Raw genomic sequence first — 27413 nt, forward strand, 5'->3', positions numbered from 1 at the left:
GTTCCCCATCTGTAAAAAGGAAGGGGGGGGGGTACACACCCACCCTTTATCTATTTAAGTCGTCAGATCTTAAGGACACGGACAGTCCCTTACAATGGAGAGCTGACGTCATCCAAGGCCTCTAGACCCTAGTGTCATACAAATACAGAATAATAAAGATCAAGGAGAAGAAGAAGAAAAATAAAATCAGTCTTTCTTTATCCGTCACACAGCAGGGAAACAAGCGAGCCGGTTTCTAACCAGCAGAGAGGTTTTACAGCAGCAGGCGACAACAACCTAAATAGCTGGAAGATGGAGCTTGATCAATTTATGAATGGGAATATATGACGGGGCAGCCTTGTGACAGCAGACACCCAGGAGGTCCCTTTCAGCCCTGTGCCCTTGGTTCTGACTAGCCTACTTTATTCCTGTTCTCCTCAGGTCACCTTGGTAGTGCTTTATGCCTCTCTCTCGCCATCTTCCCTTTGGGTCCCAGCTCTTGTGTGTTCTCCAAGTTTGCATCAAGACCTGAAATGAGCCAGCTCCCCCCGGCAACTGCATCCACAACAGAGAGCCTTTGCCCCCACGTTCCTGGGATTTTCTCTCTGCGGAGATCTAGCCAGCTGACCCGCTTGCTAATTTTCAATCCAAAAATCAAAGCATTACCTCAAAGCCAAGCACTTTGTAATTTACGTCTGTGCGCCACTTCCCAGACTTTGGGAAGCACAGCATCATCGCAAGGTTAGCGTTTGTGGTAAATGTACTGGGGGTGGGGGTGCCCTCAGGAGATCAAAGTTCAATTCCATGCTCTGCTACAGGATCCTTATGTGACCTTGGGCAAGTCACTTAGGGTGTGTCTACACTGCACCCTACGCCCGGGCTCTGACTCAAGCCACAGACTCAAATCAAAAGGTCTCCGTTGTGCAGTATGGACGCGTTAGCAGGGCTGTGAGACCCGGGCCCAACGACTATAAACCCAAGTTTACAAGGCAACGTGGATGCCCAAATGTGGGTTTGGAAACACCAAGTCCACAAGTCCGGGTCCCACAGACCCAGGTGTACAATGCAGGCTAGATGTACTTTTGGAGCCAGGTTTTCAAGAGCGCTCAGAATGCTGGACACTGCACTCTTTTCTGGATCTGACCCTTATTTAGGACCAAAATGGGCACCGAACTCTTTTGAGAATCTAGCCCCACTCGTGGACTCTGAACCCTTGAAAGTCTGGCCCTCCATGCTCAATTCACCCTGCCCTACACCAGTGCACAGTAAGCATGAAACGCCAATTCCCGATCAGAATGGCAGAGTATTATATGAGTGCAAAGTTGACTGTGCAAGATTCAAACCAACAGGGAGCTTCAGGACCTTTCTTTCTTGGTGCCTCATGTCCCCCTCTGTAAAATGGGGATAATAATACTTTCTCCCAGATTCATATTTACACTACAGCCCTTTCACATGGAGAGGAGACAAAGTGGCAGTAAATTACAGTGACGCCTAACTTAAAGTGTGGTGTGAAGGGGCCTTCAGTCTCCTCTTACCTACACTGTACATTGAATGATTCAGGAACTACTACTTCTGAATAAATCCAGGTGTAGACCCTCTTGTTCCAGAATAAGGGTGTGGTGTTCCTGTTTAGCTTAAGGCACTTTGAAAGTATTATCAATACAAATACTAAATAATACTATACTTTAACAAGTAACACCAATCCAGTGCCTTGTGGGTTTCCTAAGGTTATATAGGCTAAAAAGCATTTTTGTACAATGCCATCCTACTTCATAATTGGTCATTTTCTTAAATCCCTCATGCCCAGTTCCGGCTAAAATTGGCTTGACACTCAGGGCAGGCAAAGCTGATAATTGCAGACGAAGGAGTTCGTTGTTGTTTACACTAACACCCCTTTATACTGCTCAGTAAAGTGGCCCCAAAGTGAGGGGAATTGTAATTTACCCCCCACTCTGAGGTCCCTTTTCACTATAATAAGGGCCTTTAGTGTAAATGAGATTCAGCCCCTTAAATTATGTTCGAAGACCAAAACAACAACAACATTGCAAGGCCGAGAACACTTCTCCGTAATTTAAGAATACAAATCAATCCCAAGAATGCTGCAATTATCCCCAGAATAAACCTTGCAAAGCCAGGGAATTCAGGGTTAAGGCAAAAGAGCAAAGAAATCCAAACACATCCAGGGTCAGGAAATACACAGTAAAGGCACCCGAACAGTCTTACTGTATGGACTACACAGTGTGATTGGAAGTGCCACTCTTTTCCAATGTGATCCATGCTACTTCCGGGCCCGAGTTACATTCAGAAGTGACTTTTATAAACTACCAAGGGAAGCGGTGGATTTTCCATCTCTGGATGCCTTTCTGGAGAAGTTTCAGTCAAACACATGATTGGGCTCAATACAGAGGAAACTGGGGGAAACTCTCTGGCCTCTGTTATACAGGAGGCCAGACGAGATCAGCGGTTCTCAAATTGTGGGTCGGGACCCCAAAGTTGGGACCCAATTTTTATGGGGTCACCAGGGCCAGCATTAGACTTGCTGGGACCCAGGGCTGTAGCTCAAGCCTGAGCTCCACCCCAGCCTGTGGCAATGGGGCTCGGGCTATAGTCCCTTCTCCCCCCACCTGGTGCGGCTCGGCTTGGCCTGCGGCCCCTTTTCCCCCACCCAGGGCAGCAGGGCTCGGGTTCTGACCTCCCGCTCCCTAGGTGTCATGTAGTAACTTTATTGTCAGACAGGGGTTCACAGGGCAATCAAGTTTGAGAACCCCTGGACTAGATGATCTAATAACCATTCTAGCCTTAAAATCTATGAATCTTACAGAGGGGGAAGATGAGGCCCAGAAACAGAATTCTGGCTTTTTATGAACTATAGATTCATAAAAAGAAAAGGAGTACTTGTGGCACCTCAAATAAAGGTAATAAATAATAACAGCATGCTCAAATAATAGCATGCTCAAATAAATTGGTTAGTCTCTAAGGTGCCACAAGTACTCCTTTTCTTTTTGCAAATACAGACTAACACGGCTGTTACTCTGAAACCTATAGATTCATAGATATTTAGGTCAGAAGGGACCATTATGATCATCTAGTCTGACCTCCTGCACAATGCAGGCCACAGAATTTCACCCTCCACTCCTGCAAAAAACTTCACACCTATATCTATGCTATTGAAGTCCTCAAATCGTAGTTTAAAGACTTCAAGGAGCAGAGAATCCTCCAGCAAGTGACCCATGCCCCATGCCACAGAGGAAGGCGAAAAACCTCCAGGGCCTCTTCCAATCTGCGCTGGAGAAAAATTCCTTCCCGACCCCAAATATGGCGATCAGCTAAACCCTGAGCATATGGGCAAGATTCATCAGCCAGATACTACAGAAAATTCTTTCCTGGGTAACTCAGATCCCACCCCATCTAATAAATAGAGAGAAGAGGAGATCTCATCAAACGTTGTCCCTTGTTATCTGGAGATAGCCCTACGAAACACATCTGTTACCACCTCTGAGCTCGACTCAAATTGCCCGGTAAGGAGACACAACTGTCTCAAGTGGCTTTTGGATCCAGCAGGAGTGAAGACATCACATGGTACATCCCCATCCTGTTGTCCCAAGACAAACACCGGTGAGCCAGGGGATGCAGGCTGTCATCTGTGTCAACTGGTTTCAAAACCATCAACACACAAGAGGCACCTGAATTTTAAAGAGGCCAAAGTTTAGGGAAGCTGAGACTGGAAACTTACAGAGGAAATTTGCTGCCCTGGTCCAGCAATGTGCTTGTCTCGACTGGTGGGAAAGTCTCTAAAACTTCAGGAAAAAGAAACAAAATGCCCTCCCATTTTATCCCCTTAGGACTGAAAACCCAGGGCAAAGTTAGGCCTGGATGCTGCAGCGTTTCTGAGTTCCTATGGAGTCTGGGCAACCTGCCACGAGCAACAGCGGCTCCGGGGGTGTGGAAAAAAAATAAGTGTTTATTTTGGGGGATGAGAGAAAACTTGCAATGTACAAACTGCGGAGGGGAAAAAAAAAAAGTGTTTCTGCCGCTCCTGCCAACACTGCGCGCCTCACAATATAAAGACTTTTGTTTAAGATCCAAGATTTCTGGTGGGAATACTTAACTTACTAAGTATATTCTTTCCTGGGGCTTACGCCGAGAGACTCTAACAAGATCTCATTCATATACCACCTAGAAGAGTCAGCCCCTCTCATCGCAAGGATGGTTTCCATGTTTGCCATAATACCCTATATGGCCCTCTTTTTAACATAGGGCGGAGGCTCAGAATGATCCAGTGATTTGGGCACTGGGCTGGGAGCCAGGAGACCTGGGCATTGATTCTGAGCTGTGTTCTGGTCCCTTTACTCCGCTTCTTGTGGAGAATAGCCACATCATCCTCTTCCCGCTACAAAAGCTCATGTTAAAAGCTCTCTCCTTCTGCTGCAAGCTGACAGTTGGGCTAAAGGAGAATCCCCACTTGCTGTTAACAGTATAGGGCCTATGACACACAGTTGAGCCATTCTGATTCCATCCAGCACAGGGCAATCTTACATACCCATGCACGTGCAGACACCCAGCCCATTATAATCCCTGCCTCATAGTGCACTGGGAAAGATTAAACGAGCTAATACTTGAAAAGGACAATCTATGTGCTAAATATCCTTCTCACCTCAATTGTTTTCTCCCTTGCCAGCAGCATTCAGCGCTGCCCGGATAGCATTAGGAATTACTGAAGAGACACGGGAGGACAAGCTTCCTCCCAGGGTGACCCAGATTCCCCTTCTGCCTGATCCTTCAGTGAAGTCATAATCCAGTGGGGGAGGGGGATTGGGGTTTTTTGTTGTTTTTTTTTTAACATCCCAGGGTGTTGCCATGGAAATGACTCTGATGCTATCATTTGTTAGCAGAGGAACCAAAACTGTGCTGGAGGAAAAACACCTGGGCTCAAACCAGACGGCCGCTAGAGATGAAGGACAGCTCTGGAGCTCAGACACTGCGCTGAGGTTCAGGAGACACGGGTTCGATTTCTGCTTCTGTCACGGGGCGTGTCCGCAATCTCTCCGGAGAGAGGATACCCAGGCTAGCTAGCAGGGCTCAAAGCAGCAGTGAAGACACAGCAGCACCTGGGGCCCTTGTGTTGCTAGCCCCCGGCTGCTGTGTCCTCTTTTTAGCCGTGCTAGCCAGATGAGAGGTAGCTAGATTGGAGCTAGCATGCGTATGCAAATCCATGCTGCAGTCACACCCCGATGGCAGCACAGACCTACCCGCAGACTCCCTGGGTGAGTCAATTAATCTCCCAGTGCTTTAGCTTCCTATCTGATTATAATCCTTTCTTTGTCTGTTTAAATTACAACCTCTTTGGGGCAGGGACTGTCTCTTACAACTGTCTCTGAACAACTGGAATGGGGCCCAGCTCTTGTCTGGCTGTAGTGATGCACCCAATGTAATATAAGCGGTAATAAAGGCTCTTTGATCATTAGAAAATGGGGTAAGGGCCATTAGGGGAAAAGGAAAAACCAATTAAATCTTTGAACCAAGCTCCTCCTGGGTGGAATTCCATTGACTTCAGCTTCCATTGACCCCAGCCCCCTCCCAATCTCAAACCTAGGTGAGCAGATTTGGTCCCATGCAAAGAGACCCAGCTGACACGAGGGTATCTTTTTGCAGCTGTATCGATGGGAGCCCTAGTGTAGATAAGGCTCCTGCAGTCACGAGCATTCTCCACACTGTGCCTGAGACTTTCAAATCCACCTAGAGAATTTAGACACACACTGCAATAAATGGGAGCTGTGGGTCAAAATTCTCCAGGCAGCTTTGTCAGTCTCTGTCCTTATTTGCATCTGCTGTGAGCAAGATTAAATGGCAAAGCATCTACATTAGGGCCTGGGATGACACACAAAGTTTTACCGGTTTAACTAGACTGGTGATTTTGTTAAACTGATTGAGTTAAACAGATGCAAACCCCTATACGGGCACTAATAACTTGATTTAAAACAGGTTGGTTTTTCAAAAATATTGCCACACCCTAGTTAAGGTTGAGCAGAACTCCCAGGTGAAAAACAAATGTTTCTAAGGACTCTGAAATCCACCTGCATGCTCAGATTGTCTTGAAAATGGCTACACCTCAACCAGGCTCAGGGTGGGGTCAGTGGTGCAAATTTGGGGCCACTTGGTGTAGAGGTTCCAGAGATACAGTGCCTAGAGAACAAAAAAAAAAAGAGACGGGCCATACTTTTTGCCTATTCTTAGAACTTTTCTGGACACCGCTGTGGCTCAAATGACAGCGCTGATCTGCACCAGCTTGAGCTCGCCTGCTTGGATTTGACCTCAGCTAGTTCTCCATCAAAGCCCCAAAGGAAGCTAGAAAGCCCATGGGGCACCACACCACCTCAGCCCATTGCCACCCTCTCCCACGCACCCAGATAGTCACAACAGCTGAAGCCTGGCAGAGGAGGCGAGAGAAGCAGCATCTGCTCTGGTGTGCAGCACCTGGGACGAGAGCCGCAGATGGTATAAATCCGTACAGCTCCCCGGGCTTCAATGGAGTGATGCCTATTTACTCCAGTTAGGGATCTGGCCCCAGCTACACCCATTTACACCAGCTGGCGATCTGGAACCAGACTTTTAAGTGCTCAGAACTGGGACTGGGATTTCAGCGGAGCCCAGTACTCAACTCCTGGCCTCGATGGGAGCTGAGCTCTGAAAAATCTGCCCCCGGAGTCTAAGGGGAACGGTTGTGTCGTAGGTAAGGTTGCTTTTAGAAGCCTCCTGAGCAGACACATTTGCCTGAAAACTTACTCGTCTTAGAGAAGCTGAGCCAACCGTCATTTGCATAACAAAAAGACCCCACATCTGCTTTGTTGGATTGTGTCAGATCTAGATCATATGCAAAGCAACCTTCCCTACCTTTTCAAGTACCGCAGCAATACACGGAGGAGTATAGGAACTGACACATCAGACCAGCGATCCATTTAGTTCTCTCAAAACAGCGGCCAGTACCAACTACTTCCGAGGAAGGTGCAAGAATCCCTGCAGTGATTGAATAACCTGTCCCTAAGGGAAATATCTTCCTGACCCTGATCAGTGAGAGGTTGCTTTATGCCCTGAAGCATGAGGTTTTATAGCACTTCTAAGTCACCAGGGGCTCCTTGCATTCCACCTCACAATCTCCCTGTGAGACACTCTCCTGCCCTGCCCTATTTCAGAGACTCCCTGCAACTCCTCCCAATTTTCCCCCATGCCAGGAGTTCCGAATACCTCCTCCCATACCAGGGTACCTTAGGTTTTCTTAAAATCTGCTGAGCATTTACGCATCTAGCTCCCATTGACTTCAGTGAGAGTTAGTTGCCTAAATACCCTTGAGGATCCGGGCCTTAATCTCCATGACATCATGTGGCAATGAGTCCCACAGTCTAATCATGTGCTGCCTTAACACGGATTTCCTTTATCAGTTTTGAATTTGCCTTCTTTCTATTTCATCAACTGTTCCTATGTTCTTGTATTACCTGCTGTCACTACTCACCTAAATAAAATCCTCTTCAAACTGATAGACCTTCTAACACCTCAGTTATTACAAACAATCAGCCCTCCAGTTCTTTTCGAACGGATGCAAAACACATTGTCAACTGTCAAAATTTTACTGCAGTATAACTGTTATTTTTTTCCTCAAGCCCCACCTCCTGGAGCCCTGGGAATCTGAGAATCTCAGCTTTCACCTGAAAAAACAAAAGCGAGTAATAGCCCTCAGAGCTGCAAACCTGACCTCAATGCATCCCAATCAGATGAGTCTAATGGTCCATTCTGGCTTTAAAAAAATCTATGAAGCCCAAAGTCTCAAAACCCAGAAGATAAATAAAAAGAAGCCAAAATGTATTTTTATCTCATTTTTTAAACATGATTTTGGGGGAGCCTGACTCATGATTTTTGAACATTTGGGGTTGGCAACACAAAGGACATACCAGCCTCCAACCCACCCTGGAAGAGTTTGTAGTGAGTTTAGATTTAGTAGTTCTGGGGGGGGCAGATGTGCTTCCAGGAGGAGGGGGAAGGAGACGTTTGAAATCCTCAAAACCACTGCAAGCTGCTCTGTGTTTGTACAGTCGATTGGGAGCCCATCCGTGAAGTCCTTTGGGAACCTCCGATGCTTTCACGCACGTCCATCTCCTTCGGTATACAGAAAAAGGTCACCGCCCGACGCTCCTCCAACCGCCCGCTTACCAAGCCCAGATGTTGCGACCGACCCACACCAGTCTCACGCTTCCCGGGCCACCCCACCTCTGCCGAGTGACTCCGAGATGGTTCCTTAGAGTCAGAAGTTGTGGGGGGAGGGGGACCCATAACAGGATTCACGGAAGGCTGGAGGAGACAGAACAATCTGATTGTGCGCTGCTTTCTCCCACCCGTCGGACGTGCCAGATCGGAGCTGCTGTACCGTAACATGTAGGAGGCTTGGCTTATGTTTTAAAAAGGATAATGTTCCTTTTAAGTCTGAGCCACCCAAAATAACAACGACCCTGAAGAAGACAGTTCCTCCTAGGCCTTGTCTACAGTGGGATCGGCTGCCTCTGGGCAAGCCCCCAGTGTAGACATGTTTTGCACCGGTGCCTGGCTTCCAACCTGGTAACATGCACCAGTGCAATTCCCGCAGCGCTGGTGTCAACCTTGTCTACATTAGGGCCCTGATTGCCCAGCACCTGATACAGTCATTTCTACCAGTGCAAAGTGAGCCTATAATGCTACCAGCTCAGTTTTTCACACTCAATTCACACTGGTGCAAATGACTGCAACAGCTTAAACTGTAAGCCCCATGGGGCCAGGACTGTCTTTTTGTTCTGTATTTGTACAGCACCTAGCACAATGGGGTCCATGCAATACAAATCATAAATAATAACAAGCGCCTCCTTCCGCTTGTGGCTGGGGGGACATGCACCAGCGTCTAGTTAAAACAGGAACTCGCGTGTGCACCTGAGTGAAAAGAACTGGGAAACATGCTTCCATGCTGCTAAATGCTTGGCGTCTTTTTCACCAAGCACCATCCCACGCGAAAGGACAGCAGCAGCCCCCTTCCAGTCGGTTGGTGCAGGGAGCAAGAACCATACAAGCCACCAGCTGCCTAGGAAGAGAGACATGGCTGCTCAAGCAGCAAGGATCCTGCTTAGACCATCTGGTCCGCTTCTGTTTTAAAAAGCGAGGCTCTTATAGATACACGTCTCCCATTCTCCCCACTGCAGCTCAAGGCGACAGAGTTCTGCAGGGTGAAGAGTTAGCAGCACCCAGCTAGAGATCTGGGCAGCATCTTCGGGACTGGGCTTCGGATACTTGTGAACAAATGAGTAGCAAAGAGCTACTACTGTCAGCTTTCTATGTGGCATGTTGCAAGCCGGTAGGAAGGATGGCTGTACGGGTGTCAAGGAAGGTTGAGTTTGTGGTTCAAGGATCAGACTGAGGCTTAGTAGATCTGGGTTTGACTCCTGGCAAGTCACCTGGGGCTAGATTCTCAAAAGCACGTTGGGTACGGAGCTCTTGAAAACATGGCCAGAAGTTTCACAGTGGGAGGTGCTGGAAAACTTTCAAAATCTGGCCTTTATTTTAGGTGCCTAAACAGGAGCTGGACTGTTTGGGGGCGGGGGGAGGAGCCCCACTTGTGGACGCTCCACCCTTGAAAATCCAGCCTACAGTTGAGATGTGAACCGAAGACGGGTCCCCTAGCTGCCATTCCAATGCCTTAACCACTGGGCCATCCTTCCTCTCCATTTACACCTGCAAGTAAAGTTGCATTGCATTGAATTTGCCTGGGGTTGAGCCCATGCATGGCATGCAGCTTCATTTTAAAAATCAGAACTAAATAGCATCAGCATAAACGTTACTCAAAAAGCAAAAAACCACCAAACAAACCCCCCTTTCCAGTGCAATACACTAGCATTTGGGGACCCGTTTGATGCCAACTGGCCCAGTCCACTTTCCTGTCATCAAAACAATCTGCTTCCCTAACAGAGTTTTCGTAAGAGCAAGAGGCAAGTCTCAAGGGTGTGCCTGGTGCACCCTGAGATAACCACACCCGGGGGCCCAAGCGATGAACTTCCCAGCACTTCACCCCTTTGCCAGGACCCTGGGCAGCGTGAGAATTGTAGGAGAGACTCAGTTCTCAGTGCAAACACATGACTTAATGCATTGGGTTTCCAGTAAGTTATTCATCAAGGTCTGTGAACTGCAGTATATATAGATATAGATGGATATGGATATATAAGTACCATTAATAATGACACGATGATTTCATGCATCTGAAGCTCAGGTCTTTGGCCAGCATATTTCTTAGCTGTGCAGCTGGCAAATGCAAGAGTCTGTGTATACATTCCACAGAAATGTTCCTTTTGCACACACCACCATGGCTTTAAAGGGTGAAATTCACAATCCTTATGCAGTACTTATGTGCCTCTGAAACCTGGGGCTTATGCTTTCCTCTTTGCGTTTACCATTTCTCAAGCATCTAGTTTTCAACAGCTCATAAGCCACGCTAGAACAGCAGTTTTCAGTATCATATGAATGTCAACCACTGTAATATTGATGCTCCTTTTTCCAACATCAGCGTCATGACCATCATTCCTCTGATGGGCAGTAGCAGGTATCTATGGCCTTTGCATATTGGCCTCCCAGAAATTAGTGGCGTAAAGTCTGGGTATGTTCTAAGTGTCGCTTGCTTTATTTACACTTATCTTCCAGAGACCTCCCTCAAACACAATGCCGCAACTCCATCCCAAGAGCAGACTCTAGCAGAAATTAAACCTTCCAGCTGTTTGCAACTGCTTTCTCTACAGAGAGCCTTGTAACTAAACCAACAGCAACACAAGCTTTCCTTCCAAGACTAAGAACTTGCTCGCACAAGAAGAACGTGGAAAACTGTGCGTAACGGTGCCACCTGGTGACGTCTGCCACAACAACAGACACAGCACAACGGTGGGCTGGTCTTATGGTCGAGACATTGGCCTAGGGCTCCAGGAGGCTGCGTTCAATTTCTGGCTCTGCCACAGACTCCCCTGGGCAAACTACTGAGCTCCTCTGTGCCTCAGTTTCCCACCCCTAAAATGGGGATAATGATCCTTGTTGGCCTTGACTAATCAAACTGTAAGCTCTCTCATGCTCTGTACAGCCTAGCACAACAGGATTTCGAGGCACGGCTGTAACACAGATAATCACAATGACTTTCAGATTCAGCAGAAGATGAGAACAACTGTCCCCAACACTGAAAGACAGGGGCCCGTCCTGCCAACTGTCCACTGATTTCAAGGAATGCCAGAAGGATGCCTGCAGAGTGAGGTCCCATTCAATTATAATTAGAGAGATCACGACTGTCAGGAAAACTGGTGCGTGCAGAGGGAAGCTCCAAACCAGCTCCCCTGACAGGCCTGGCTCCCTTCTCCCCAACACCAGTGTGAAATCAGGATTAACCCCCAGTGACGCCAAAGGAAAGAATCAGCCCACAAGCATTTCATGGAAAGGTAGTTTCCCTTTCTAGACTTCAGGGTAATAACTTGGCAGACCAACAAACCAACCTATGTATTCAGTGGAGTTATGAAGACCTGTATTGGACAAGCTACCTGCTCGGCAGCTCCATGACAAGTAAATTACAGGGCTCTGTCGTACTGACCAATAGGTGCGCGGAGATTGGTTTCATGACAAATCCCACGCCCTGAGACACACACCTTCTTTGTAATTGCCTCCGGATTGCCTAGCACTGACTAAAGGGGACATGGTCCAGAGTTTAAAAGCACAAGACAAGAAGCTAAGAGAACTGGATTCTGTTCCTTATTATTTTTTTGTATTATGATAGTACCTAGATGCTCTGGTCCATGACGCTGGCACAAGACAGATAGTCAATAATAACGACGTCTATCACACGGTTATACCATCATTTATTAACCCGTTCCAAATGATTTAATCAATTTACTCAATATAAAATAAAGGTGCACCTTAGAACCCTTTGTGGCAGCAAGACAGAAGCAGTAGCATTCAAGCTTTGCAGACTGCTCCTTTAAGGCCCAGAGAAAGCAGCCTTAGTGGCTGGTAATTGGCTTTGTCGGTCTATTAACCATCTTGAGATGCTGCTTTTGCACTAACAATGACTTCAGCTGATCCTGTACAAGCCAGATCCCTTCTGCGGGTGTAGCTCTCTGAACGTCAATGGAGTGGCACCGGTTTACATGAGCCGAGGATCTGACCTATTTAAAAAGAACAGCAAGACCAAGCTATCGGGTGCGTTTACATTTGAGCCGAGAGGTGTGATTCCCAGCTCACGCCGAGTTGCCCTCAGTAGCTCCAGCAGAGCTGGTGTGCTAAAAATAGCCGGGTGGCCAGGACAGCATGGGTGGCGGCTCAAACTAGGCTCCCAAGTACATACCCAGGGGGTTCAAATGCCACCCTGTCACACGGCTATTTTTAGCATGCTAGCTCAAGCTAGCGCAGGTAGGCCCACATGACACCTCCCAGCTCAAATGTAGATGCACCCCTACATTTAGGCTCCAGTTACCACACCTGGAATGGGATATTGTTGATTGGTGCCATCCGCTGTACAAAGAAAGGAGACTGTAAGATTGCCCCATTTATTTTCCACTAGGAAACTCACACCTGCTATTCCTACCCCAGCTAGCATTCACCCCAAGATATATAAATTTAAAATAACATGATGCCTTTTACCTCAGTGCACTTTACAAACAAGTCACTGGTCTATACAGTATTTGCCCCATATGGAAGGATGATGTCCAGGAGACCATTACTGTGCAAATCACTAATTTGTGCCTCATGGAGAACCACGTGATCAATTTCATGCATCTTTAACTCTTTCACCTGCACTCTGCCCACCAACACATCTCTGGTGGGGTGACAACTTTTCAAAGCTACGAACAGCTTCAAACAGGGCACCATTCGAAAAACCACCACCACCCACTAGGAAACGTCTCCTTCTTCTCCCCAGTCAAAAGTGGCATGTTTTACCCTCCCCCTCCTCCAACTAAAAAGAAAAAAAAATGGCACTGGATGGGAACTATTCAGTACTTCCCAGGTTAATTCACCCATTGCAAATTACCTGCATTTTGAGACAGAGGGTCTAACCCTGAGTGTCCTCAACTGACTTCAGTGGAAGATGAAGGCGATCGGTACCTGGAAAGACCCTAATTACTATTGATTTAAAGGGCCTGATTCTCATTTATACTAAGGCCCCTTTCCTCTGCTCTGGATGTAAATTACAGGTCTGGTCTACAGTTAGAATTTAGTTTGACATGGCTACAACACTTAGGGATGTGAAAAATCCAAACCTCTGAGCACCGTAGCTATGTGTAGATGCCGCAGGTCAAAGGCAGAATGTTTCCTGCAATGGCAGACGCTTCCGTCGCTTGTAGGGTGCCTCTGTGTTACAGGCCTATGCCACTGTAGTTAATCCACTACAGCTATGCCACTATACCCACTGTAGTGTAGACAAGTGCTTGGTCACCTCACTTTAAATCCCCTTTGTGCTGTGATGGGGCCGGAGTGCAGATGTCAGATCACAGTTTTTAAAATCATGCCTAAAATATCACCGTGCCCCAAAAAAAGCCCTTTAGACCTTGTTCCTGCGAACACTGAGGCGCATGAGCAATTTTACTCCAGCAAGTCGTCCCATTACCTTGGCTGAGATTACTCACATGAGTAAAGTTACACATATGTGTAAACTGTTTGCCAGACAAGGTTCTTATTTTAATCGTCTGGGGCCAGACTCTCATTTACAATAAGATCTCTTGACACTGGTCTGACTGTGTAAAGGGGCATTGGGTGAATGCGGCTCTGAAGCACACCCTGTTTAAGAACCCCTAATTCTACCACCGAGAAAGAATTCAGGCCTCCATTTTAGTTTCACCATCCTATGATACTTCACTGCATGTTAGTAAGTATCTATTTGATACAAAGAATAAAATCCTAGTCACAAGAGTATCTGTTGTTTGGATCTTTACAAAGAAGCAGAGAAACAGAGCGGCAGGTTTTTTGGCATTGATTATAAGGTCTATGACTTCAGTTCCTCTCTATACAAACACAGCACATGTATCAGGTAGGGGCCAAGACATTTACACACAGCAATACTAGCCAAAGCGTGGCAGCATTCCAGCTCCACCGGCGAGCCATACACATTCGGCCTCTAGAAAGACCAGCACTTAATTGCGCGTTGCAGGCATAACATATGACCTGCTTGTCACAGAGCAGTAAGTTAAACACGCATCTCTGACGCTCGGCGCGTCCCTGGCTGTTTCAGCAGAGGAGCTAGTAAGAGCTGGGAACGTTTCAGAGCCAGTGGGATGACTTCTCGGGCGGTGTAGCCGACCCCAGCTCGAGCATGGCTGACACATTCACATGTATTCCTTCCTTCACCAGCTAGTGCCTCACTCCCCTTGCCCCTCCGGGAAATCCTTCATAACTGGCAGCATGGCCTAGCAGATAGGGACTCAAGAGAGCCGAGTTCGATTCCTGGCCCTGCCGCTGGCCTACTGGGTGATCTTGGGTGAGTCACTTCAGCTCTGTGCCTCAGTTTCCCTTGGGGGACTGATGATACTGACCTCCTTTGTAAAGCACTTTGAGATCTATGGCTCAAAAGAGCTATATTATGAACTGATCTTCCCTCTCCTTTCTAACATATTTAGTCGAACTGAGAAATACTTGCCATTGTCGACATTTATTGCACCCTGAGCATCTGAGTTAGAACCCATTTAAATGAATGGGGCAATTGACACTTTAGAGCTATTGTTCCAGGCTCTCTGCAAACTCAGGCTGAATGGGCTTTGCCTACAGTAGGCAGTTTCACTGGCAAAGGTTTTGCCGGCACAGTGCCACAGACAAAGCTATTTTGGAAAAGCGCATTCACACTCTGCTACTTGGCGCTTTATGTCCATGCAGCTCCTGGTATGTCAGCACCAAGCATAGTGCATTGTGAGGAGGCATCCCAGTGTCCCCCCGCCTTCAGACACACTGCCTTGTGGGAAATTGTTGCTGCGTACAGTGGGCCAACTGCTGTGTACAAGTATTATATTGTGGGGGCACCCAAGAGCGTCAGTCATGCCCTGTCGTGCAAGGTGCTGTACATAAAGAGAACACAATGGCCATTCTTGCCCCCAAAGAAAGAACAATATCATGGGAATACCTCTCTGAGAATTGTGGAAATTTGGGCAAGCTTTCCCAGTAAACATTTTTAGAATAGAGCAGGTCGGAGTTTGAATCATTCACCCCACATGTCCCTCCCCTCTTCACACACTCTCTCTCTCTCTCTCTCCACCTAGCTCTTCTGCTCCAGGCTTTAGAAAGCACTAGTCAGTTGCCCAGTCCAGAGAGTAAAGTGGTTTGAATACATTTCTGGATACTTTTGGCAGGAAGATTTATTTATTTTATAGCCCCAGTGCTTTTTAATTTCAATGAGAACGATTGTTGTTTTAAATAGGAGGAAATAAAAAAAGCTGCAAGCAAACAAGTGCAAAGAAAAAAAGGACGGAGCACATGACACCAGAGTGAAAGATTGAAAACGACAGATCTGCGAAGGCAGAGCTGCTGGCAGACGACAGTCGGGCGAGGGCTAGATTCACCTTAAAGAGAAAAGCACCACACGCAGCAAACGGCTTCTTTAATAAAAAATTACATACTAATAAAAGGTCAGCCTAGAGGTCTCCCAACATCGCCTAAGCTCCGCTCAAACCAGCTGTTTAATAAAATACAGCGCTTTATTGATAGGTTTATGTAATTTTAAAAAAAGAAGAGAGAAATGCCAGGGAGAGAAAAGTATCAAATGCCATTTCTTAGGAAGCCGTAGGCTGATCCGTGCCATCTTAACTCTGATGGACTAATTATTTCTTATTTGAATGGCAGTGCACCAACCAAGACCAGCACCCCATTGTGCTGGGGGCTGTACAAGTAAACAGGACTTTCTCTACACACAGAAATGGCACTGATTTAATTCAATCAGTTTTTAAATCGAATAAGGGCTTGTCTACAGGGGGCCATCCAGAAAAATGAATCTGAATTAAGTAGAGGTGTGAATTTGAAGTGGATTATTTCAACCCTTGTGTGAGCAACCTCATTCAGAATTAAATGTCCTTAATTTGGTTTATTTTAATTCACTTTTGGAACCAAATGAAGGCCACTTTCTTTCAGAATAACAGCGTTCACACAAGGATTTAATGCAGTATAACTAATCCGCTTCAAAAGTCAGACGTGGGGGTCTCCTTTACAATTAAGGCCATGAAGAAATTTGCACTCTGTGTGCACCGTAGCTAGGTCCTAACCCCAGCTGGAGATGCAGCTGGATCAATGCAACAGAACCAGCTGTGCTGCCATCGTGCTGTAGTGGACACATAGCCCTACTTTCTTTGGATTAACTTTCCCCATGTAGACAAGCCCTAACTCGAGCTAAGAACACTCCTTTTGTCCAAGCTACCCAGCGTGGGAATTTCTTATTCTGGAGCTAACAGTGGCTAAAATTAATTGTACCAGTGCAAACGGCAGGGCAATGCATTGCACTGAAATAGTTTCCGTTCAACTACACTGATTAAAGCTACACCAGCACCTAGCCAAGCATTTAGCTAAAGTCAGCTGGGCCTGGTTGTCATTTACACTGAAGCCCTGTCTACACTACAGGGACTACAGTGGCTTTACCCCTCGCATCAACCCCAACTTCCCAGCAGCAGCAAAGGGCCTTTAACTGGGTATGTTGTAATTTACACTCATTTTCAGGCTGATGCAAAGGGGCCAGAGTGTAAATGACCATCAGCCCTGGTTTTAATTCACACTTTTTGTTATTTCAGTGGACATTTGTGCGGAGGTTGGCTTTTAGCTAAGTCACTGCTATCGCCTTCTGTGGACTTTTTTAAACCAATTTATGGCAAGGGAGTCACACCAATTTAAATACATTAATTTAGAAACAGGGTTAGTTAGATTAGAGCAAATTCTGCACGCAGGTTAAGCCCCAGCAAAAGACAGTGTGGCCTAGTGGATAAAGCACCAGGCTAGGACTCCAGAGACCTGGGTTCCTCTGTTGCCATCTGACCTTGGACATGCCCTGTCCTCATTCTCTGCCTCAGTTTCCCCACATGTAAAATGGAGCTAATGATACTGATGTTGATAAAGCACCGTACAAGAGCTTGGTGGTATTATTATTCCAAAGAGCTTGCAATGAAAACAGACAAAGCGTGGGAGTGGAAACAGATGCACAGAGATGTTCTTGGTCAATAGCAAAGCCAAGAGAATAAACCCTAGGTATTCTACATCCCAGGCTAGCACCCCATCAACAAACAACACGAATTTAGGGACGCCAACGTCCAAATACCGATTTTCACACACACGAAAGTAATTGAACAGAGAGAAACAACTCAGGAAAAAAGAACAGGAGTACTTGTGGCACCTTAGAGACTAATTTGTTAGTCTCTAAGGTGCCACAAGAACACCTGTTCTTTTTGCAGATATAGACTAACACGGCTGCTCCTCTGAAACTGAGGAAAAGAAAATCTGAAACTGTTTCAATATTTTTTTTTTAAAAAAGCAGCATTTCCTTGAGATACATATATTCAACAGCGACCCGTTCTCTCTCCCCAGATTATTATTTTGAGGAGTGTTATGGTGAGGTCCAGACACTCGAGCTGAGATCACAGTTCCCTTGCGGATAATGGTAACTGACCTCTTTTGGGCTGTGAGATCTGCTAAGAAGTAGTGCTAGATGGGGGTTAGGTATTGCTACTGTACTAGGTTACACACACACTTAAGATTACATTAACAGAGTCATGCCAATTTCTGTTCCCAACTGGCTACGCATTGTGCACGTTCTATTATTTTTGCTACCTTGCCCGACCTCACATATTGACACCCTGCTTATCACAGCCACCGGTTATGTCTTTAAGTCTCGATTCTCTGGGAGCAGGGACTTGTCATTTGCTATATGTTTTACACAGCACCTAGTACAATGGGATCCAGGTCTGATCGGCCTCTAGGCGCCACCACAATACAAATGTTCAGTAATAAAACTAAGAGACAGTCCCTGGCCCAAAAGCCTTATACTCTAAACAGACGGACATCAAAGGATGAGACAGAGAGCTATTATTATCCCATTGTATAGTTGAGGAAAATGAGGCATAGGGACAGTGAGGACCTGTGAACACTTAACAAGTAGTACTGTATTGCTTTAATTATACATGGCCTATGAGGAAAGCTTGAAAGAAATGGGCATGTTTAGTGTCGAGAAGGGAAGATCGAGAAGGGACACGATAACAGCAAAACGTTGATAGAAAGAGGACAGTGATCAGTTGTTCCCCCACGTCCACCAAGAGTACGACAAGAAGGAAAACCAGCCCAATTTGCAGGGAGATTTAGGATATTAGGACAAACTTTCTCACTCTAAGGGGAACAGACGTCCAAAGGAGGTTGTGGAATCCCCATCATTGGCGGATTTTCAGAACACGCTGGACAAACGTCTGTCAGGGATGGTCTAGGGTTACTTGGTCCTGCCTCAGCGGAGGGGGCTGGGATGAGATGACCTCTCGAGGTCCCTTCCAGCTCCATAGTTCTCCGATTTTATTCCAGCACAATGAAAGCGGCAAAAAAAACCTCCGCTGTGGATGCAACCATAGCGGCATCGAAGTGCTTATATCAGGGTAGCTCACTGCAGTTGAAGCAAAATAAGCTCGCTCAGTATAACTCAATCATACGAGGGGCATAATTATTTCGGTAAAAAACAAAATCACACCCTTCCCCCGCCCCCCAAAAAACGTGTTCTATCGCTAAGACTTTAACGTCCAGACGAGGCTTTGCCCAAGGTCCTACAGGGTGATGCAAACTCCCTTGCTTTTCACCTTGAGTTCTTATTTACACCAGTGCCAGGTGGGTGCTAATTTCTACCAGAGCAAAATGGTACCTTTTGTCACATCCACTTTGTAAGGCTTCAGTTCAACTTAACACTTAAACACGTGCTTAACTTTAAGCAGGGGAGTGCCCTTGACTAACTTCAATATCGCACGCTAACAGTGAAGCACGGACTTAACTGCTTTGCTGAATCAAGGCCTGAGGGGATGCACTGAACTGGGGCTTGCTGAGCATCCGCATGGCAGAGCCACGCGCCCTCCAGACCCGTCTAGCCGCAGCCACGTTGCAGTGATCCGGGTCTGACACTAGGATTTCAGGGGGTGTTTCACAGGGTTCTTCGCGCCTCGCTGACTTGAGCCGTTCTAGGAGCTGGTTCGTGGCATATTGTGGGAGAACGCGTCTCTCCCTCCCGAGCCTACAGCTGTAGGGCAATGGAGAACCAGTAGTTAAAGTGATATATACCCCCCTTGGTGTGAATGCAGTTATACCAGGATAAAAGCACTTATACTGGTATAGCTAAAGGGGAATAAGTATCCCAGTATAAAGGTAGCTTTATAACTGTACCACACTACTGGTTGTGCTGGTGTAACCATCAGAGGGGCGGCCGTGTTAGTCCGTATTCACAAAAACAACAAGGAGTCCGGTGGCACCTTAAAGACTAACAGATTTATTGGGGCATAAGCTTTCGTGGGTAAAAAAAACCACATTTCTTCAGATGCAACTATATCAGGGGGAGGAGAAATCACACCCCTAACTGACCTAGTTATTCTACTGCCAAATCTGTGTTTCAACCAGGCCTCAGGCCCCTTTGCGCAGCCAGAGACGGGTAAAGGGTCCTCAGTGTAAATGAGAATCAGGCATTCGAATGGGCGGTATGGCGCTCAACGATCACTTTCCAAACTGAGCAGTCCTCGGTAGGTGAGCTCCAGGTTCTGTTCCGCCAACAGTCGAAAGACCCAGCACTCATCTCCCATTAACTTCCCAAAACCAAACCGGCAGGGAGAGTGGAGAAAGGGCCCCCTGTGAAATGTCAGCTCCGCACAGCCGGGAGAGCCAGGGGCAGTGGATGTTGAGGGTGGGGGGAGAGCGCGCAGGAGAAGTAAATGGACCAACTTGTGGCTGACCCTTCCCAGCCATCACCCCCCACTTCCTGTCACACGTGAAGACAGGTACTTGGGGATTTGGCACTGGGTGAGAACAGACACCCAGAGTGCAGAAGGAAAGAGCTATGTCTGTGTCTGTGCAAGAGACAGACAACATCCAAGCAAAGGGGCAAGCAGAGATCTACTGATGGCAAACAAGCATCTCAGATGCAACACATACGCTAAACAACACCCAGATCTGACAGCACCTCAGCAGGCCTCTGACACATAGAGTCCTTCTTAAACCCCAACCTCACCACCACCACACACACACACACACTTCCCCCTGCGATATGTCTGCTGGCCTGCTGCCCCATTCAGGTCGTAGGACATGCCTCTGACTCCTGTCACCCTCAGCAACCCTGGCACCCTCCGAGACAAGCCTCAGCATCCCCTGGAGCTGCCAGGTGCCAGAAACCCACAAGCACACACCCGTCCTGTGGCGACTGCTGCCACCCCCCAGGCATGCACCCCCCCACACACACACACACACACAACATCCCCCACCCCCTCTCGGGGGGGTGTCTTGGCTCTTCGCCATGGCACCTTATTCTAGCTTTTGTCAAATGGCAGAAATGCCTCGCCCCCCGCCAACCTCCACCCCCACACACAGACCAGCCTTCAGCAGCATTTCAACCAGAGAGGAACAAACAACCACAGCTGTCAGTCCCCAGAACAGGCAGCCATCCAAGTCATTGAAGCCCCGGGACTCTATTTACCATTGCCCTTCCTAAAAGCTGCTGTTGCCAATCAAATACCTCCCCCCCACCCCACCCGGTGCTCCATATACTAAGCCAGCCAGCCTCCCAAACACAGAGAGGCATGGCTCCAAGCTCCCCAAACATGGGGGGCCTGTTGCTCCCACCCGCCCAAGCACAGGGTGGGGGTGTTGCGCCAGTCCCCCTGTCCCATTCTGGTGGCTTTAGCTGTCGCCCATCACCCCAGGAAGGAGCAGCTGCTCAGGGCTCTGTCCCTCCCCATGACAGAGACACACACTTTGGCATTTAGTAGCTCTGGGACCCTCTCTCTATACTTACTCCACACTGCTGCTCCCGCCCCCCAACTACCAGACACCCTCCCTGCCCCACATAAGACACCTCTGCCCCCCACCCTCAGCTATCAAATACCCCCCTATGCTCCACCAGATACCCCCTGCCCCCCACCAGACACCTCTGCCCCCCCAGCTACCAGACACCAGGCACCCCTGCCCCCCATCCTCAGCTACCAGACACCACCCTACGCTTCACCAGACACCCCCTGCCCCCCACCAGACACCTCTGCCCCCGCAGCTGCCAGACACCCCCTGCCCCCCACCAGACTCCCACTGCTCCCCCAGCCCACTCACCCTCCTGGGGCAGCTCCTCCTTCCCCTCTACACCATTTTGGTGACTGCTGCTAAATGGCAGGATCCAAAGTCGTCGTCGTCGCCCCCCCCCCCCCGCCCGTAACCCTCGGCAACAACCTCAGCTGTCAGCTACACACACACACTTTCCCCCAAACAACGGGTGAACACCACAGATCTGACACTCTTCCCCCCCCCCCCCCCCGCTTCCCAGCTGCTGTCTCCCAGCCCCCCTCCCTCAGGCAGCCCTGCGGAGCTGTCAGCGCCTTGGCCCCTCACCGGTCCCCAGCGCTGATCCTCCCCCCCCCCCGCCGCCTTTGCAAACAGCCGCTGCTGTCAGGCAGACACAAGGGAGGCAACACCTCGCCGCCGCCTGTATTCCTCCCTTCACCTCTGCACCATTTTGGCGAAGGTTTGTTTTGAAATGTCAGAGGCGGCTGGAGGGTGCGCTCGCCACCCTCCCGCCCCGCAGCCCGAATCGATCCCGGTCGATGGATCCAGCTCCCTGTACCACAGCCCGCCCCCCGCCGCCGCCCATCACCGTGGTACCCAGGCCAGGCCCGACCAGCTGTGCTGCTTTTCTAGGAACAGTCCCCACATTCGGGGCTGTGTCTTATACAGGCGCCTATTTCCCTCCCCAGTGTCTCTGTATTTCACACTTGCTCTCTGGTCACCCTACCCCCCACCCCACCCCCGCCGGCTGTTGCCCAACGGTTTCCACCCAAGCCCCTCCCCACCCGGACTCCCAAGAGCGGTCAGTCCACCGCCACCCCTAGGCTACCCCCACTCCCCCCAGGACTCGACTTACCCTCCAGCGTCCGCTCCCGCGCCGCCTTCCCCCCAGAAAGTCGCTGCCAGGAGCCCGGGAACGGGGTGATGTGGGAGAAGAGGAGGCTTCAAAGAAGCAACAACAAACAACAACAAACAACAACACCGCCGCCGCCACGCTTCAGAGGCGAGCCCAGGCAAGCAGGAGCAATCTCAGTGTCTCAGTGAACTTCCTCCCTTTGGTTGCGTGTGTCTGTCTGTGTGTGTGTGTGTGTGTGTGTGTCGATTCCTTCCTTCCTCCTTTTTGGCGACAAAGGTAACTACTTCCAACCCACTGGGGGAAAGACACAACGTAACCACCAGCCAGCGCAGCCTAGCATGCCGGGACGGCCAGATGGCTCCCCACCCACCAATGGCCAAGCCCTACGCACGGCCTGGGGAGGGAGGGCTTAGCCACCCAGCTCCGGTCCTCCCCCCTTGCACCCAAGCCACCTCCTCCCAAGCTAGGCTGCAGCGTGGCTTGCTGCAAATCCTTCCGCCCGGAGGACCAGCGGCAGCCTGGGTGGGTGATTTAGGAGCCTGATCTGTGCAGGGTTTAAAGGGCCCTGGCTTCCACTTGGCTGCTGTCGGGTCTCCATCACTCCATCCCCCTTTCCCAGCTCATCACTAGAGGTCAGGAGCACGCTCCGTCAGACCCAGCTTGCACCTCTGTTTTTTGCACACACACACACACACACACCCCCCGAGGGGCGTCGTTCTCCAGCAAAATCCTCCAGGCGTGGCCAAGTGCAAGCCCAGTTCTGGTCTGCGTCGGTTCTCATGCCGCGACCCTCACCGTAGCATCTGAGCGCCTTCCAGCCATGCACTAAGTCACCGATGCAGAGGGGCTGGAACAATGGGTATAGCGGGGGGGTGCTGAAAGCCATTGTACCAAACTGTAAACCCTATATATGATGGAAACCACTTCAAGCCAGGGGGTGCGGCAGCCCCCTTCCCTTTTTGCCCCCCCTAGTTCCAGCAGCACCCCTGCACCAACGGTGAAATTCAGAAGGCAGTGGGGTGTTTTTGGACATGCAGCGAGCAACGCGGCGTGATGTATCTCAGATAAAGAGCAGTGCGGCCTAGTAGTTAGAGAAGAGGGTGCTGGGAGTCAGGATTCCTGAGTTCTATTCTTGTTTCTGGGAGGCGGGTTTGATCTAGTGTTTAGAGGTAAGGCTTGGATGTCAGAACTCCTGGGTTTTTGTTCCTAGCTCTGAGAGGGCATGGGGCTAGGAACAAGGAACTGGGCCCTGAATTGCAATGAATGCCACTTTACACCAGCTAGAGATCTAACCCATTGACTTCAATCGAACTAAGGTGATGTATACACACAAGGAATCTGTCCCATTGATTTAAATGGAGCTACATCAGTTTAAACTAGCTCATGCTCGGGCCCAAAATGTTTAAAGCCAAAAATGTACTCTTCCCTTATATAATAATATAATAATAAGTAATAATACTTAGTGTTTTACAATTTCCAAGCACTGTACAAACATTCACTAGCACCCAACAACCCTTCAGTATGGGGAGGTGGCAGATTATCAGCATGTTAGAGGGGAAACAGAGGCACAGGGCAGGGAAGCAAGGTGCCACAAGTACTCCTTTTCTTTTAGATCAACTCAGTGGCAGAGGCATGATTAGAATTCTGGAGTTCTTGGCCCCTAGCCCCATCCCTCGGCATGAGTCATTACTAGTCTTAAAATTCACACTGGAAAATGTGTCTTGCTCTTTGCTCCTCTAATGTTTCAAGACTGAAAAAGGTGGTCCTGTGGCTAAGGCATCGGAATGGGACCCAGGAGTTCTGGATTTAGTTTCCGGCCCCCCACAGCCTTCCCAGGTGACCTCGGGCAAGTCACTTGATTCCAGTATGAAGCTCACAGCCTAACCCAAACTGTTGATTGCACTGGATCATTTCCCCTCTCTCCCCCGCCCCTCACCAATTTTGGGGCTTGTCTAGACTAAGAAAATCTGCATCAATTTAGTGACAAGGGTGCAAACAACTAGGGCCTGATCCTCATTTACACTAAGGCCCCTTTACACCTCTCTGCCAGAGTAAAAGGGCCATTAAAGGCAGTGCTAATTATACCTACATCCACTTTAAGGCCTTTTTCTACTGATAGGACAAGGAAAGGGGGCCTTAATGTCATGCCCATTAGTGTCTGTCAGGTGCTTAGACAGCAGGGAGAGGGAGGGTGGCCCCTATATAAGTGAAATTAAAAGTTCCACTCACCCTATCAGGGAGCAGAAACAATACCATGTGGTTTAGGGGGCCAATCACACCACACAACTTGAAGCAAGTCGTTTGCTAAACAAGCCCATTGTCTGAAAATAGTTTGTTCAAAGTGTTGGGCCAATAATATCAAACACACCATAGGAAACGTGGGACGGGCTCTGGAAAGCTGGGCTAAGGGATAGTGCTACTGGATCTACAAATCAGTTTGCTCGCTTTTAATATTGGTTGCACCCCAAGGCTCCAACCAACATAAGGTCTCTTCGTACTAGGTGCTGTATAAACACTTAGCAAGAGACAGTGCCTGTCCCAAAGAGCTTACACTATGCAAAGAGGTGAAATGATCCCCTCCCCCCGCCCCGCCAGGTCACCCAGGATGCTGTATATTGGACCAGACTGCCTCTCTGGTATAGGCATTAATAGAAATTCTATCCCATTCTATTCTAGCCCTTCACTCTCCAATTTGGCCACAGTGAGAATAAAACTAAGGATGTTAATTCTTTCTTTTTAAACTACAATCTGACTTTTACTAAGTCAATCAAATCCATATACCCAACTTCCAATACTAATATTTTTCTTGTGGGCCACAATTTCCTGGCCCAGCTCCAGCCCAGGTTAATTACATTCCATCTTCTTAAATTCATCCGGTATGTAGTTTCAATCTGGATTAATTATGCTGGGGTCACACTCCTTTAAAAAAAAAAAAGGAAAAAAAGGTTTTCTGCAATTATTCAAGCTGCAGTATTCCACCCCCTGAAGTAGGGCCAGTTTAAGGCACAGACTATATAGACCCATGCCTGGAGCTCCTGTTCATGGCATCCCAGGAGAGCATCTCAGAATCTCAGCTTTCATTTAAATAAAGAATTTATGTTTATAGCCCTTGTGGTTGTGATGAAACACTTGGATATGTGGCCTGAATGTAACCAGCACAGTGATGTCTTGCCTGAGTCTGCAGAGAGCCTGAGACAATTGCTCTGAAAGCAGAGAGTTGCCCAGAGTGTAACCAATGCAACAGCCATTAAAGCCAAGGGAGAAGCCGCTGGGCCCCTACACCCATTCTGAGCTTGACTGAGACCTTTACTAATCAGTTCCTGGAGAGTGGTCTGTGAGTGACAGGTTGGGAATGACTTCTCTGGGAAATTAGATAATCCTCTGGAATGCTACAAGCACCACACAGTTACCGCAACTGTTACGTAGCATCCCACTTCCTCTGTGATGTGGTCTGCAGACACGGCAGACACCTGCCTCCTTCTTAATGGAGGATCTGAAAGACCTGGTCCCCAGAGACAATAAGGCCCACTTAGGCCGCTCCGGCAGCACAGAGGGCCTTAAAGTGGGTGGGTATGGCCCCTGAGAATCCCCCCCTGCACAGGGATCCTCTCTAGCCAGCGTGGAGCTGGTATAAGGACCCTGTTTCCAGTCCCAAAATAAAGGTGGTGTAGCCAGAGCACACTGCATTATGGGAGCCTGGGAAACACTGTGTAAATTAGAGCAGCCACTGGGCAGCTCCCACTTACATCAGGACCTGTGCAGAGCCCTACATGGCCTCAGAATCTGAGAAGCAAAAAAATGGCCTTAAAGCCACCTTCGTCCCTGCCCCAGCCACAGGAACGGAGCAAATGAGTATCAGGCCCATAGAATAATCAGGGGAAGCATGGAGTGGGGAAGACAACAGGCCGAGGACTGTATTTCTGCCAGCAGAAAGGAATTATGATCATTATTTATTATTTGTGTGGTGGTCACACCTAGTAGCTCCAGTTATGGGTCAGGACCCCACTCCATGGTGCTAGGGGCTGTACAAACACAGACCCAAAAGAATTCCAATGGAGTTAGCGGCTCAGCCATATGCAGACTCCAGTTAGGCCTCTTTGACACAAGCAATCAGCTTCTTCCAGTGCATAAGTTCCAGCGCCGGTGGGAGGATCCACAAAGCGAGTGACTCAGGCTGAGGAGGAATAGGGAAGTTTTACAATACATTTGGCGTAGGAGGAGGCTCCCAGTGCAAGGAAGGTAGGCGGCGAATTGCACAATGTGTGTGTGTGAGTGTGCACACACACATGCAGCATCAGAAGACTTTATGGCAGGGAGAGGAACATAAACACTGCATTTATACTAACGTGGAGCTAATAAAGGACGTTGTATGTTCCAGTATGGGGCAGGGAGATCTTCTGAGACAACCGCCTGTCATGCTGACCAATACGGTTTCACTGTTTCCTTGTTTCCTGTCAGTCTGTATCTGGCTGTTGTCTCTTGTCTGATCCTTAGACTGTAATCTCTTTGGGGCAAGGGCTGTCTTTCTGTTCTGGGTTGATACAGCGCCTAGTGCAGCAAGGTCTTGGTCCGTGACAAGAGCTCCACGGTGCTACTGACATACAAATAATAAATAAATGATGGTGAAAAACCCCCAGGGTCTCTGCCACTCTGACCTGGAGGGAAAGGCCTTGCAGACCCGAAATACGGCCATCAGTGCCTAGCACAATGGGATCCATTCTTCGCTGGCCCTTTGGCCCGACCACAATAAACAAGGCTAGTACTAATAGTTGTTCCGACGTCATGGTTCTGTCTTCACTCTGGAAGTGAAGTTAGTTGTTCTGTCTTCACTCTGGAATCGGGAGACCATCCACACACAGAACAAACACCTGGTCTTTGCTCCAAAGAGCTTCCAGTCCCAACGGAAAGAATCATAGAATCATAGATCAAAGAATCATAGAAGGTTAGGGTTGGAAGGGACCTCAGGAGGTCATCTAGTCCAACCCCCTGCTTGAAGCAGGACCAGTCCCCAATTTTTGCCCCAGATCCCTAAATGGCCCCCTCAAGGATTGAACTCACAACCCTGGGTTTAGCAGGCCAATGCTCAAACCACTGAGCTATCCCTCCCCCCAAGTTGCGACACAAACTGAGCCTAGGGCAGGATCGGGGCCGAGAAGCGTTTGACTGACCTGTAAGGAACCCGTTTCATGCAAAGGCCTCTATCAATATTAGATTTTACTTTTGTGCAACAAAATGTATTTATACCTTATTATTTTTAGGAGACCTAAAATTTGGACCTGAGTTCAGTGATAAGGATCATTTA

General features: G+C 48.5%; 1 protein-coding gene across 1 annotated transcript in view; it reads right to left on the reverse strand.

Moving 5' to 3' along the window:
- Nucleotides 1-22460, reverse strand: part of MEF2D (myocyte enhancer factor 2D) — a 168562-nt gene extending 146102 nt beyond the window's left edge. The window contains exon 1 of the mRNA XM_084614166.1: nucleotides 22112-22460. The gene's annotated coding sequence lies outside the window, so the exon portion shown is untranslated. The remainder of the gene's footprint in view (nucleotides 1-22111) is intronic.
- Between the last annotated feature and the right edge of the window lie 4953 nt (nucleotides 22461-27413).

Source organism: Lepidochelys olivacea, assembly GCF_965140295.1.
Source record: "Lepidochelys olivacea isolate rLepOli2 genome assembly, chromosome: 24".
Lineage (NCBI taxonomy): Eukaryota > Metazoa > Chordata > Testudines > Cheloniidae > Lepidochelys > Lepidochelys olivacea.